This window comes from Phyllostomus discolor, chromosome 7 (genome assembly GCF_004126475.2).
Source record: "Phyllostomus discolor isolate MPI-MPIP mPhyDis1 chromosome 7, mPhyDis1.pri.v3, whole genome shotgun sequence".
Classification (NCBI taxonomy): domain Eukaryota; kingdom Metazoa; phylum Chordata; class Mammalia; order Chiroptera; family Phyllostomidae; genus Phyllostomus; species Phyllostomus discolor.
The window spans coordinates 80,187,605-80,203,330 of record NC_040909.2 but is presented as its reverse complement, the minus strand read 5'-3'; the positions used below and the strand labels follow the sequence as shown (position 1 = coordinate 80,203,330).

Here is a 15,726-nt window from a genome sequence, read left to right as displayed (position 1 = left end):
TTTCTGAGTACAGATCTTTTACCTCCTTGGTTAGGTTTTTTCCTAGGTACTTTATTTTTCTTATTGCTATAGCAAATGGGATTTTTTTTCTGATTTCTGTTTCTGATATTATGTTGTTGGTATATAAAAATGCCTTAGATTTCTGAACATTGACTTTGTATCCTGCTATTTTGCCAAATTACTTATTAGCTCAAGTGGTTTTTTGGTGGAATCTATAGGGTTTTCTGTGTACACAATCATGTCATCTACAAACAATGACAGTTTTGTTTCTTCCTTTCCAATTTAGATGCCTTTTATTTCTTTTCCTTGTGTGATTGCTGTTGTTACAGCTTCCTCAACATATTGAACAGAAGTAGTGAAAGTGGACATCTGTGGTTTGTTCCTGATCTTAGTGGGAAAGCTTTTAGTTTTTGCCCATTGAGTATGATGTTAACTGTAGGTCTCTCATATATGGCCTTATTTATGTTGAGGAATGCTCCCTTTATTCCCACTTTGCTGAGTGTTTTTTTTATCATAAATGGGTGCTGTGCCTTATCAAATGTTTTTTTCTGTCTCTATTGATGATCATGTGATTTTTGTATCTCCTTTGTTTATGTGCTGAATTACATTTATGATTTGCAAATATTGTACCATTCCTGCATCCCTGGGATGAATCCCACTTGATCATGGTGTATTATCTTTCTAATGTATTGCTGGTGGCATTTGCCAATAATTTGTTGAGGATTTTAGCATCTATGTTCATCAGTGATTTTGGCCTGTAGCTTTCTTTCTTTGTTGTGTCTTATCTGGTTTTGGAATTAGGATGCTGCTGGCTTTGTAAAAACAGTTTGGGATTCTTCCCTGTTCTTGAACTTTTTGGAAAAGTCTGAGAAGGATACGGATTAATACTTTCTTAAATATTTTGTAAATTTCTCATATGAAAACATCCTGGGCTTTTGTGTACTGGGAATTTTTTAATTACTGTTTTGATTTCACTAACTGTTATATGTCTGTTCATGCTTTGTGCTTCTTCTTCATTCAATTTTAGGAGACTATATTTTTCTAGAAATTTGTCCATTTCACCCAGGTTTCCAAATTTCTTGGCATATAGTTTTTTCATCATAATTTCTTACAATCAGATTATCTCGTAGTCTTTAAAACTTGGCATTTTAATTATGATGTGTCTTGGAGTAGACCTCTTTGGGGTCATCTTGATTGGGTCCCTCTGTGCTTCCTGGACTTGTATGGTTTTTCCTTTCTCCAAGTTCAGAAACTTTCCTGTCATTATTTTTTTCCAACAGGGTTTCTATCTCTTCCTCCTGTTCTGCTCATTCTGTGTATTGCTATGATTTGAATGTTATTGTGTTTCATGTTGTCTTACAGTTCCCTTAAGCTATCTTCATATACCTTAAGCTAGTTTATTTGCTTTTTCATACTATTGTTCCCTCTCAGTTCTTTGTAGTTGTCTGTTATTTCCTTGATTATCCTTATAACCATTGTTTTGAATTCTATATCTGATAGTTTGCTTGCCTCCATTTCATTTAGCTTTTTTAGTGGGAGTCTTCCATTCCTTTGATTGCAGGTTCATTCTTTGTGTCCCCATTTTAGGTGAGTATTTTTGTTTGTCTGTGATTCCTGATGCTCCGCTTTGCTAGCTGTCATTGTAGGGTGAACTTCTATGGTAGGAGTTCTGTGGGACTCAGTGTTGCAATCTCTTTAATCTCCTTGTCTGGATGCTCTAGGGTTGCCTTTTCTTCCTTTTGTTTGGGCTCTCTTGTTGTACTTGGGCTTTACCTGTTGTTAGCTCCTTTGTTGGTGGATTCTCTCCTCCAGCAGGTTTACTGGTGTTCACAGATCCCACCTTATCTTGTATGTGATAATGGTTTGGGTGAAGGCAAAGTGGATTAAGATAGCAGGAGAATATTTTATGTGCTTTAAAGTAAGAACAAGTAGAGAACAGATAGGAGACCCTTTGGAGATGTACAGTGATAACCATGATATTTCACCCAACTAGCCACTTTTTATAAAAGGGGAAAAAGAGATAAAACTCTTTTTAGAGGGGAGAAAGATGTGAGCTGACTCCAGAAAGCAGAGTGCTTATATCAGGTTAGAGGGTGAGATATAGTGAAAGTGCTAGAAACATGGTGTAGTGTGAGAGAGAATAAAGTTAACCACAACAGTAATAAAGCTCAGAAAATTAGTTAAAGGCACCAAGACCAGGGAAGGGTGCTGTGTAGAAATTGGAACAACAATAATATGATAAGAAATATATGATCTGAATAAAAATAATAAAAAGTAAAAGACCAAGAATAGTGTGTTATTGGAATATGAGTGAAGTGAAGGAAGAGAAATAATAATAATAATAAATAATAAATAATAATACAAAATACAAATAAAAGTAAAAAATAAAATGCAAGTTCTGTAGGATAGCAGAGTAAATTTGTCTCAGTTGTTGGTGTTAGCCTACGGATCTCTCTCTGGATCTGCCTTTGGTTCTTTCACAGCTCCAGGTCTATTGTCTTACACTTGGAAGAAAAAAAGCCTTCTGCTTTTAAACCCATATAGCAGTTCTGCTGGTCTTCCTGGATGCTCCAGGCAGAAGGGAGTTGGGTTCTGTTTTTTCACCTTTCCTGTGATTCTATGTTGGGGGCTTGGTCTGGGCTACAATATTGACAGGTGTACAGACTCCAGCCCAAGCTCTCAGAGGGCTGCACAGCCCCCACTGTCCATATGCACCAGACAGGTGCCCTTAATCCATGTTGTTGTGTCAGCCTTTGATTGATCCATGAGGTGCACTGAGTGGGAGCAACTCATACTCCCCCTCCTTCTTTGCTGTCCTGAGCACTGTGTGCCCATAAAGTCTCTTCAGGACAGTTTAATTTCCCTATTAAATTAAGTCTCTCTGGGGACTGCTGCCCCTCTGAGCCCCTGCTGCCCCACTTGGATCAGTCTGTGAGACTCTCTGATTTGGAACAAATCATGCCCATCCTCTTCCCTCTTTGCTAGCCCAGCTGCAGCATGAGAGTTTCCTTAAAGAGCAGCTAAGAGTCTTTTTTTTTTGAGTAAATTCCTCTTGTTTGCATCTGCCATTGTTAACAAGCACCCGGCTTTTCACATAGTCCAACTCTCTGAGCAGTCTGGAGACTATGTGGGTCAGTGTCTTTTGCGACCCAGCTCTTCTCCCATCTCTAACTGTCACTCAGCCCCCCCAGTTTTTCTGGTATTGTCCCAGCTGCAACCACAATCCCAGCCAGGGAACAGTACCTCTGTGTGTCTCTTACTGTGTGTTTATTCCTCCAGTGACTTCAAGCATGCAAATCTCTCCTCGTACAGGACTGGCTTCCCTGTTCTGGTAGGGAGGTAGCTGTGAAGTTACAGTTGCTGATCTGGCTCTCCTCCAAAGCACCTGAGGCAGCCGCAGGGCTTCCTCAGGCCTTCCTGTTGACCCATGCAATCTCCTTACTCTCTGTTTTTAAATGTCCTCTGCAATCTTTGATTTCCAGACTGCATGTTAGCTGGGATTCTGTTGGCTGTTCACTCTGTTCTTCAAAAGATCAGCTAGGTGTCCCAGATGGGTGCATAAGCAAGTGGGTTCAGCTCCCACCTCCCTCACCACCATCTTTCCATAATCTTGTCATTTTCTACATATCCAAATGTAGTTTCTTGGATGTGGATTCTACTGATCCAGAGATTTATGATCTAAAAAAAACCCTAGTTTTCTCCCCTCAGCATACAGTAGTGATATAGGGACAGTGTAAGAGAAATAAACATTTCCATTCAAAAAGGGGAGGGATGGAAGGCATATAAGAATCGCTGGTCTCTAACAATTCTGGAGAGATTGGAGGTGAGAAAAGCTTTATTTAACAGTCCAAGTAAAATAAATTTTACAGCTGTTCTCTATTTCTTATTGTTCTTGCAAACTAAATAGTTCTTTAGCTTACCTCTGTATTCTCTTATCTTATTGATTTGATCCAAAGAGGACCAACTAAAAGACACTTTGTTTATTCTGCCTGGAGATCTCAGCAACATCCAAAATTTTATTAAGTGCATTTTCTATTTTGTAAGTCACCACAGGCAACAGTTTTTTTAAATTGTTTCATAACTGCCTAATGTGAGTCATCATTTTTCCAAGATGCTCTAGAAATTTCCTCACCATTTTTTTCAAATTCTCCATTTTATTACCACTTTTCCAGACTTTATTAATACTTTTCTTGTAGCCTAACTGCAATGATACACATCTGATAAAAAAGGGTCCCATTTCTAGGTAATAGATTCTACAGCAATCACCTTTTGCTAAATAATAAATTATCTCAAAATGTAGTGGTTTTAAAACAGTAATCATTCATTAGTTAATCATTCTATGGGTTAACAATTGAGTCTGGATTCAGTTGGGTGGTTATTCTGCTATTCTGGTCTTGACTCAATCATGTGTGTATGCTCAGCTGGTGACCAATGGCCATGTGTCTATCATCATTCAGCAGGTTGAGACCAAAGCAATTGCTAGTTTCCCAAAAACCACATGAAAGGGCAAGACCACCTGCTAAAGAATTTTTCAAATTTCATCTTCTGGCAAATTTGCCATTGTTAAATGAACTAGAGAAATGTACATGGCCAAGACCATGTTTAATAAGTAGAGAGAAACATCAAAGTCACACAGTAAGGGATTGTGCATCCAGCGATGGGAAGAATTTATGACCATCTTGTAGTCCATTACACCCTTCTGACTTTAGTTCATTCTAACAAGTGATTCTTTTTCTTTGGCTCTTAATGTTTAGTTGTCATTGGTCACTCTGATGAGTCCTCTGGCCTCATGCAGAAAGAGAAGTTTCCCTAAACCTGTATTCAATATTGTCTTGCCCTGTGTTCTTTTTGAGAATAGAATTTCATGCTGTGATCTGGAACACCAACTCTAGATTTACTTGCAACTTTGGAGTTATAAAAAACTCTTGGCTGTTCATATCCACATTGTCATATCCACAGTGTTTTCTGTGACCTTGGTGGAGGACTAGCAGGGTAGATAAGCTAGGGAGAAGCAGGCCACCACTTAGCATGGTCCACTGTTCACATCTCACTCTCCTAGAGGGTGTCATAAATGTAAAGCAGATCTGAGATGGGTAAAAAAACTATAGAAAAATGACACAAAACATTCATCATGGGTAGAAATAAGACTCTCAGAAGGGAGTAGTATCTGGCTCTAAAACAAGTCATTTTCCCTCACCAAAATGATGGAGTGTGGGTGTGTATATTCCCATGAATGTACAAACTCCAAAAGAAAATGCCATTGTCTATCTTATTTATCCATGCATTAGCAGTCTTTGAAGTACCTGGCACTTGTCTGGTATTTACTATGTAGTTGTGAAAGGAAGCATTCATATATACTTTAGAGGCACAACCATGATTTTGGTGTAGCCTCTGCCCTAGAGAGCCTGTAGACAAGAAGAAAAGCTTTGAGTCTCTAGCATTCTCTGGTCCCATATTTGTGGAAAAACTCACTGTTTTTACTTTCACACTCACACTTCTGTGACTTTCCCACACCCACCAATTCTTTAATAACAGCTGGCTAAAATGATGGTCCTACAATTCAGTTCAGTTACAGTCCATTCTACCTGGAGCTGGCATCAGATCCCACAAGTAAAGGCACAGTCCTACAAGACAGCCCCCTGTCAGATACGAAACACAAGTCCCAGGTTGTCATGTACTTATGATTGAGCAGATATAATTCAAGGTCCCAGGGACATCTCTTCAGGTTCAGTAATTTGCTAGCATACCTCAATTATGATTATAAGTTTATTACTTACTAAAGTGTAGGACAAAAGATGCAGATGAATAAACATAAAGAGATACATTGGATAAGGTCTGGAAGGATCCTGAGCACAGCAGCTTCTGTCACCCGGAGTTGAGCAGTGTTACCTTCCCAATACATGAATGCTTTCACTAATCCAGATGCTCCCTAAACCTTGAACTTTTGGGATTTTTATGGAGAAGTCATCATGTAGGCATGATCAATTTTTAACTCAATTTTCAGTTCATTTCCTTTCTCCAGTGAATGAGGGTGGGACTGGAAGTTTCAAGCTTCTAATCGTGGGCTGGTCTTTGTGTGAACCACCCATCTAGAAACACACCCAGAGTCACCTCATTAGAGCATAAGACTCTTCTATCACCAGAGTCAAAGCCCAAATATTAATAGAAACTGAGGGGTGAATATATATTCTCCTGCCACTCCCTAGTGTCTTTAATGGGTCTTCAAGATAATTCCCAGAACAAAAACAAAGGGCTCCTCATGGCTTTCGGAGGTAGCATTGTTAGCTTTCTTAGAGGCTCAGGAAGATATAGAGAAGATGTTATAGCTACAGGCCTGATGACCACCCCCTATTGGGTTAAGAAGAACATACCAAGTCTACTTTATTACAGATTAAAGGTTGTGCTTTCTCCACCATTACAGAATGATTCACACAGACTCATTTTGTCAGACCAATAGCTTGCCAAGAAGAATGACTGAAAACTGACTGTTCTGAGCAGAAATTATGGTCTATAATGTTTGTTCGGCTTTATGTGCAGAAACAGCCTCCAGCTATATCTCATTGAGCCAGACTAAATTGCATTTGATTCATTGACTTTGCTGCAATGGATCTGGATAACAGTATGGCAGGGACTCAGTACTGCAATCCTTCTGTTCACATGGCATTAAAACATTGTGTAGTAAGTTAGACTGAATCTTTCTTCATCATTTTTATTGCATAAATTAAAATATAGGACTTTGAAATCACAGAAATACCATTTTACACACATACAAGAAATTTTAACATTGTACACATGTTGAATCATATTTAGAGAATGTTTTATCTAAAGATTATGTTGCTCATTAGTTTATGATAGTAATATATTAAACAGTGAGGCTATAAATGTGCCATGTATTATGCTACATGCTTTCAAATCATTAGCTCTTTTTTCAAAAATTTTTTTCTTTCCCTGGCTGGTGTGGCTCACTGGAATGAGCTCCAGCCTGTGAACCAATGGGTCGCAGGTTCGATTCCCAGTCTAGAGTGCATGCCTGGGTTGTAGGCCAGGTCCCCAGTAGTGGGGGCACAAGAGGCAACCACATATTGATGTTTCTCTTTTTCCCTCCTTTCCCATCTCTAAAAAAAATAAAGAAAATCTTAATTTTTTTCCTCACTGTAGGACAAGTTTGATTTTAGGGATAGGGTGAGTGAAAGAGAGAGACAGGAAGGGAAACATTGATGTGAGAGAGAAACATAGATTTGTTGCCTCCTATACCCACCCCAACTGGGGATCAAACCTACAACCTAGATATGTCCCCTCCAGGATCAAACCTGTAACATTTTGATGTAAGGGATGATGCTCCAACTGCACTGAGCTACCTGGCTGGGGAAAAAACTCACTGTTCTTTACTCCAAAGTATTGGTGATATTTTCTGTTTCATGTAGGAATGTCTCAACTTGTCCTGTTTCAAATTTAGACTTAAAGTCAATTTCTTATGTTAGTTTTTTTTCTACATTTCTAGCTCTTTGGGATTTGACCAGAAAGACAGAACCACTGGAACTAATGATGCAGATATGGGATTTCTCATTTATTATGGACCTTGCACAGATATGGGAGCTGGTTAAACACTTTATGTACAGTTGTTGGTCCTACTTCTCTTCCTAAGAATGGAATGGACAGAGCAGACAGAGAACAGGACAGATGTCCATGGGAACCAGGACAATGGAACCCAGGAGAACAAGTGAGAACCCACATAGGTTTCTTACCACCAGCAAGCCTACAACTTCTAGCACTCTTCATAAATCAAGTTAAATATGTACCTATCCAGGGTTTAGAGAAGCATGAAAGATCCAGTAGGAGATGTGAGCCTAGTTGCTACTCCTCACCAACAAGGTGAGCCAGATCAGAAGCAATGATTGCCAGCATTGCGCTGAGCATAAAAGCTTTTGAAACCTAATACATAATGTCTTTAAGGTCCACACTAACCAGAAACATGGAGATAAGGAAGTCCTGAGAAATGTACTTTTGGCTTAGGTAGATTGGCATGAAACAAATCTATTGTACTCTGTCCCCTGTAAGTTGGCATTTGTGTATCCCTCTTTTAACCATTCTTGATATGACTTGTAAATTAAGGCAATAGCAAAATGCTGCTTCTGCATAACATGATATAGCTATACATCCTACAATTGAAAATACTCTTCCTCATAAAAGGATACAAATTCTCTGTCTTCTGGCAGAATCATATTTCTTTTATATTTAAGGTTAATTACTATTGAAAATTCTTTTTTCTTATATTAGCTGATAAAAGGGAAGATGAGAAAAAGTGGTTAAGATATGCATAACTATATTCTGAATTTCAGATATACTTCAAGTACTGTCATATCTCATGGGTTACATAGTCCAAATGATGAAGCAACTTGCTTAGCACCATGTACACATTGAAGGCTCTTCTCTTGTTCTGGACCCCCATCAAAATAAAAAAGTTCTTTTCAGTTATTAGGCAAATGGGATAGATTAGCATATCCAAATGAGATTTATTTTGCATTCACCATTCAAAGTAGTGCAATCAATACTTTTTCTGTAGTGGTGGGAGGGGTCAGATACAGCAATTTGCCATTCATTTTTGAAGGAATATCTCCACATGCCCTGGATCACTGCATTCCCAGAAATTTCTTGAGGTGGTAAGACTCTAAAGTTTTGTGAAATTTATTTCCTATCCACTGGCTTAGCTATTTCTAAACAATGCCTAGAGTTGTTGCTACTATTTTCACATCCTCCTCAATCAGCTAAATATTAGAAATAAAATGGATTACCACAATACCCTCACTGAACAATAAAGAGTCAATGAAGGTGCCTGCAGACTAGATTGCGACATAAGGTTGGAGACTTTATATAGCCCTGAGGTAGGATTGTGATGATGTATTTTTGTCTCAGACAGCTGAAAGGAGACTACTTCTAATGGTTGTTACCAAAAGGTATGGAGCAAAGAGCATCTGCCAGGTCAATAGCACCATACCATATGCCAGAGGATATGTTGACTTGCTTTAGTAACAAAACCACATTTGAAAGAGCAATTGTGATCAGCATCTGGTCAAGTTTATGGAAACCCACTATCATTTTCCAAGATCCATCTGTCTTCTACACAGGCCAGAGACAAGCTAAGTGGTATGTGGTAGAAATCACCACCCCTCTCCACTTCCTCTAGGAATTCAGTACTGTTTTTGGTCCACTAGCTAGGCAGTTCTAGTGGCTTCCCTATGACAGCCTTTACTACACAGGTTAGGAAACCAAAGTGGGAGTTCTGCCAGTTTTTGAGAATGTCTATTGTGTTCATGCATTCTGAAATTTGGTAAATTACCCACAGGGTGTGTTTGAAGACTCATTGGTTCACTGTGAGATAGAGCCAAGCCAAAACTCCATTGATCTCATACCCTCACTAACTTCTACTAAGACCACAGTAAAATTTTGGTCTCTGGAAATTAGTTTAGAGTTAGCTGTCCCTCAAAAGTATGATTATTTACTCATATGAAATTCACAATAACACTGGTAAAGACTGCATTCCCCTTTGCAAAAGGCTAGAAGAACTGCCTTAGAAATTTTCATTATGGAATAGGGTTTCTCCTCAAGGGTCTTGGCCTACTGGTTGTCATTTTGCTAACACTCACTCTAAAAGAATGTAGTTTTGTTTGATTTACTATTTACCGTGGATGAGGGCCTCAACTCTGTGAAGAGAAATATTGATTTATGGATCTATATGTTATAAATGATTTTTGTTCAAAAGAGATGTAACAGTTTTCTAACCAGTAGAGAAGATAACTCTGAATATCAGTTTCATTGCACCAGAGGACATTGACTACTTTTGTATTTTATACTGTAATCTTATTTCAGGATTCTATCTTTCATTTCCTTTAAATACTTCTATCTGTCCTATACTCTTGAACCAGCTGTGCCAATTATTAATTTCCCTCATTATTACCTTGAGTAAATTTTTGATGTATGTTTACTGTGTATTTGCAGTAGACTCATTTTTAACTTTGAAAAGTATGCTTTGACAACTCTCTAATGTTTTCCAGTATTGGACATTGTGAGCCTTTATTCAAAAGTCTGAGTCTGCCCTGCTAAGCTCTAAGAAAAACAAGGAACAGTAGAACTGAACCTGTTCTATCATTTCCTCCCAATGGTCAATCTGTGCTCCTCTCTTGGGGAAGTGAGAAATAGGCTGTGAGCATGGCCAGGAGTATTCCTCTGCTCTGTAGTTGTCCCCAGACTGGCAGCTTCAGTAACCCCTGGGAGTTATTAAAATTTTCAACTCCTGGATCCTCAAGACTTCTCAAATCAAAAACTTGCAGGTGGGAGCCCAACAATCTGCGATTTGAGGAGCCTTCAAGGAGATTTAAGTGCAAGCTAAAGTTTGAAAACCTCTGTTTGGAACATACCCAGTGAGGAATTCAAGTACCTACTTCTCAAATAGGCATTTTATATGAAGCTTAGCCTGTTTCTGTACTTTCCCTGGGGAGAGCCCATCTTCAACATCTCATACTTTGTTGACAGGAGATTTTCAAGTTTGTTTTATTTTATAAGTTTGAGTTGCTTGTTTTTCATAATTTAAAATTTAATTGGCAAGTTTAGGATTTGTTTTTTAAAAGGAAGATAAAAATTAATTTGGGAAAGTGGTATGAGCAGGCCAGACACTTTTCTCCTTGCCCTCTGCAGCTGCGACTCACAGTTGTGTTCACAGAGACAAAGACTTAAAATGCATTTCCTCTTCATCTATGATTCCTCTTCTCTCCATAATTCATTTCCATCCATGCAGATGACCCAAAGGAGAAAAGTATATGAGGAAATCAAACTGTACTGTTGATTTGATACAGATTTTCTTGTGCCTAGCACTTCACTCAGTAACATCAAAAGCTGTAGTGGGCTTTCTAGAAATGTCTACTCTATAATAACCCATTGGGTTTTTCTGAATGAAGCTGAAGAGTGAGTGAACTAATGAGAAGAAATAATAGTGTAGACAATCTTATGGGTTTTTTTTCTTTTTGATACATATCACCAGTGGACTGAAGTCTTTACAACCACAGGTGGTCCAAGTAGAGACTAACAGATTGCCAGGGGAAGTGCTTATTGTTTTGTTCTGGGGTACCAGGCTTGATCATTGACCCAGGCTACTGGGAAACCCACTTTGGGCCCTCATGACCTATTCTGATGCATAAAGAGGGAACTGCATTTGGCTGCATGGCTTGTGACTGACAGCACTGCATGTCCTTGTGGTTATGCACCTTGTCATAGAGCTGCAGCATCACCTCAAGCTTAGAGCTCAGATTTACACTGGCCCATGGGAAGTTTCCTCATGAGATCATTTCTTTCTATCACCAGGACTTCTATTTTTATTAAGAATCAAAAACATATGCTCTCTGGAAACAAGAGCCCTCAGGGAATAAATGTCTCAAGAACACAATCTTCTTTCCAACAAGAGATAATCATCTCTTTGCAACAATCTTCATGTGGCACTTGGGGAGTTATCTCTTAAGTAATTTTGAATGTATCATAGCTTCCCCAACAACCTCGAGAGCTCTAAAACTTTGTCTGACATTCAGCAGATGTATCAGACCACAGCAGAAGATAGCCCTTGATTGATTCACAGCACAGCTGTCCTCGACTGGGTGCTGCCCAGAGAGTCTGACCTGGAATCACTCATCCAACAGGCTATTCTGGCCTTTCTGCTTTCTGTCAGAGTTCACCAACACTAGTTTTGTTAGTATAGATGAGGCAGGTCTGGCTCAAGATGTTTTGATCTAAATCAAATGAGCAAAAAATGACAGCTTATTTATTAATTTGCAAGGAAAGATACTTAGTCCCATCATAATTTCAAAATATTTATGCTCATTCTTTAATGAGTGCTAGATTGGTATTATTACTATTGAATGTTACTACACAATGATTATTATTTTTAAAATAGCAGTAAGTATGATTCATTGAATGCCTAACATATCCATGGAGTATTCTTACAAATGTAATGGAAGATATTTAAAAATTGTTAAAGTATAGTCCTGTTTGTCTTTCTGAGCACTTGACCCTTATCCAAGTGTGCCTAAAGAGTCAAAGTAATCTGAAACTGTAATTTGTTGTCTAGAAAGAATGCTACAAGAGGTTTTCACATTTTAAAAATATGATTTGCATCCAGATGATAGTCTTCAAACTTTGAACATTTTGAAAAAGAATTTTCAAAATTCATTATCTTATACTTTAGACGCTCAATAGCCAAAAATACCAGGCTAGACCTGAAGCTTTACAATAGGTTTAAAAAAGAAGAATATGATAGTGATAGGTGGAGGGCACCAAAGGGTTATATACCTGCATGAGGTTAGGGAAGGTAATTCTAAAAGCAGAAAGAAACTCTAGCCTCCTAGAGATCTAAGATGGTGGAGGAGTAAGTGGAAGCTACACTAGCCTCCTCCTAGGACCAATCTGGAATTACAACTAAATTGTAGAGAAATCATCCAAAATAAACAACTGAACACTAGATGGAGAGAAGCCATATAACCAAGGAAAGACAAGAAGAAAACACTTCACCACAATGTGACTGGTAGGGAATGGAGAAAGAGGCAAGAGAGGGCTGGCTGGACACTCATGGGAAGCAGCTGAGTTCTGGAGGGATATATCCCCTGAGATGCGTAGCGGTCTAAATCCCAAGCTGGGCCCCCTAGCCTACAAAACCAGAGCCAGAAAGGATCCCAGATAACATTCAGCTGTGAAAAGGAGCAGGGTTTCTGTGTTCCAGGGAGAGATGGTTAGAGACTCAGGGGGCTTCTTAAAGGGCCAACACACCAAAATTTGTTTGTAGCCACTTATACTGGGCCCCTGCAGAGAGAGGGCAGAGTGGACTAGAGATGCTTTAGGAGAGTCTGGGGCTGGTGGCTCTACGGAGAGAACTGAAAGGAACTGCTAACCAGGATCGTCATTCCTCAAACTGAAGAAGCCATCTTCTCAGCAAAGCACTCTTAATGAAGTGACATCAAGCTTGAGGGGAGCAATAACTCCATCTCCAAAAATTACTCTGACCCACCCTGGGCTGCTTAGAGCCGACTGCTGAATATAGCTTGATTATATTAACACTAATCAGTTTAGTGACTGATTTATTTAACATCCAAGGCAAAAAATAAAAAGAAGCAGCCAAAATGGGAAGACAAGAAACAGACCCCAAATGAAAGAACAAGAGTATTCTCCAGGAGAACTAGATAAAATGGAGGCAGGCAATTGATCAGACAGAGAGTTTAGAATAATTATAATGATAATCCTCAGCATGAAAAAAACATAGAAACCATAAAAAAAAGACCAGTCAGAAATAAGAATGCAATATCTGATATAAATATATAATGGAAGGAATAAAGAGTAGGTTAGATGAAGCAGAGGATTGAATCAGTGTTTTGGAAGACAAGGTAGAAAAAAAGACCCAGGCAGAGCTGCACAAAGAAAAAAGAATTTAAGAAAAACAACCATATGATCTCATCTTAAGTGGAACCTAATCAACAAAACAAGCAAGCAAAATATAATCAGAAACATTGAATTAAAGAACAAACTGATGTTAACTGGAAGGTAGGGAGGAGAGCAACAATAGGGGGGAAATAAAGGAATTATTTCCACCTAGAAACTTATATAAAGAGCATATGGATAAAGTTCAAAGGGGGTAGGTTTGAGGGTGGGAGGTGGGGATGAATGGGTCGGGGACCAAGGTTGGGTGAAAATGGAGACTACTAACTGTACTTCAAGTACAATAAAAATAATAAAATAAAATAAAAAATGAGAAGAGCTTAAGAAACATTTTGTACACCACGAAGCATAACAACATCCACATCATGGGGGTAACCAGACAGAGGAGAGAATGAGCAAGGGACCATGAACCTATTTGAAGAAATAATATCTGAAAAACTTTCCTAATCTGGTGAAGGGAAAGTCACACACGTCCAGGAAGGTCAAAGAGTTCCAAAATTTGGACCCAAAAAGACCTACACTGAGACACATCATAATTAAAATGACAAAGCTTAAAGACAAGGAGGATGTAGGGTAAGTGGAGGCAGTCTGGCTTCCTCACCCAGGTGTGTGGGTAACTAAGGGGAACAGTGTTCCCAAAGCCTTGGAGGGGCCTGATAACTAGTCTTCTCATAGCCTTGAGACTGGTTCTGATAAACTGTTCCCATAACATGAAGTGAGCTCTCATGCACAGAATTATGTTATGTTATGTAATGTTCTGGCAGTGCTATGGCTTTGTTCCCTTCTAGTACTTAAACAGGTAGGGACTTTCTGCTGGGGGTGCTGATGATGAGAGACACACAAGGGGACAGGTGCCACAATGGGTGCTATGCTGGAGAGCAGGGGCCATGCCATAAGACATTCAAATAGGCATGCAGCTTACAGCATGTGTGGCTTGCCCACCCATGGATAAAGGCATGCCAGACATCCCAACAGCTAGGTGAGTATTTTTCCATCTGCACAAATAACATGAACCTACCTGGCCTTGAAGGGTGGCAACATAGAAAGAATACTAAAAGCTGCAAGATAAAAGCAAGTAGTTACATACAAGGGAACACCAATTAGACTGACATCAGATTACTCCAAAGAAACACTTCAGGCCAGAAGCAAGTGACATGAAACATTCAAGGTGATGAAAAGCAAAGACCTATAACCAAGGTTACTTTACCCAGCAAGGCTATCATTTAAAATTGAAGGAGAAATAAGGAGTTTCCCAGATAAGAAAAGGTAGTGGAGTTTGTTAATGGCAAACCAGTAATGCAACAAATGTTAAAAGGCTTGGGAGAAGAAGAAGAAGGAGGAGAAGAAGAAGGAGGAGGAGGAAAATAATAATAAAAAAACAAAGGAAAACAACCTAACAATAAAATGTCACTATATATGTATGTGTCAGTAATCACCTTAAATGTAAATGACTTAAGTGCTCTGAACAAAAGACATAGGGTAGCTGAATGTATAAGAAAACTAGATCCATATACCTGCTACCTCCAAGAAACCCATTTCAGATTGAAAGATATACACAGATTAAATACAAAGGATTGGAAAAAAGATATTTCAAGCAAATGGAAAGAAAAAATGCTGGGGTAGCAGTACTTATATCTGACAAATAGACTTTAAAAGCAAATCTATAGTAAGAGACAAAGAAGGACACTACATAATGATAAAGGAAAAAAATCCAACAAGAGGATACAACCCTAGTAAATATTATACAACCAACATAGGAGCACCTAAATATGTAAAACAAATATTGACAGACATAAAAGGAGAGACTGACAGAATTACAGTCATAGCTGGGGATTTTACACCCCATTGGAAGATCTATCTATCTAACATCAATAGATGTATCTCCCAGGCAGAAAATCAGCAAAGAGATAGTAGCCTTAAATGACACACTAGATCACATGGATTTAATTGATATCTTCAGAACATATAAACTCAAAGAAGCAGAATATGCATCTTTTCAAGTGCACATGGAATATTTTCTAAGGTAGACTACATGTTAGGATACAAAACAAGTCTTGATAAATTTAAGAATATTCAAGTCATAACAAGCATCTTTTCTGAACATAGTGCTATGAAACTAGAAATCAATCACAAGAAGAACACTGAAAAACATGCATAAACATGGAAGCTAAATAACATGTTATTACATAGTGAATGGATCAACGATGAGATCAAGGAAGAAATCAAAGATATGTTGAAAAAAATGAAAATGAGGAC

The 15,726-nt window shown here is 38.6% G+C and overlaps 1 long non-coding RNA gene across 1 annotated transcript; it reads left to right on the top strand.

Moving 5' to 3' along the window:
• The first annotated feature begins 4,612 nt into the window (after positions 1–4,612).
• LOC118501868 lies at positions 4,613–14,495 on the top strand. Its single transcript, XR_004904530.1, has 3 exons — positions 4,613–4,627; positions 14,076–14,079; positions 14,353–14,495. It is a non-coding gene; the product is annotated as an uncharacterized LOC118501868 (long non-coding RNA).
• Positions 14,496–15,726: the final 1,231 nt, after the last annotated feature.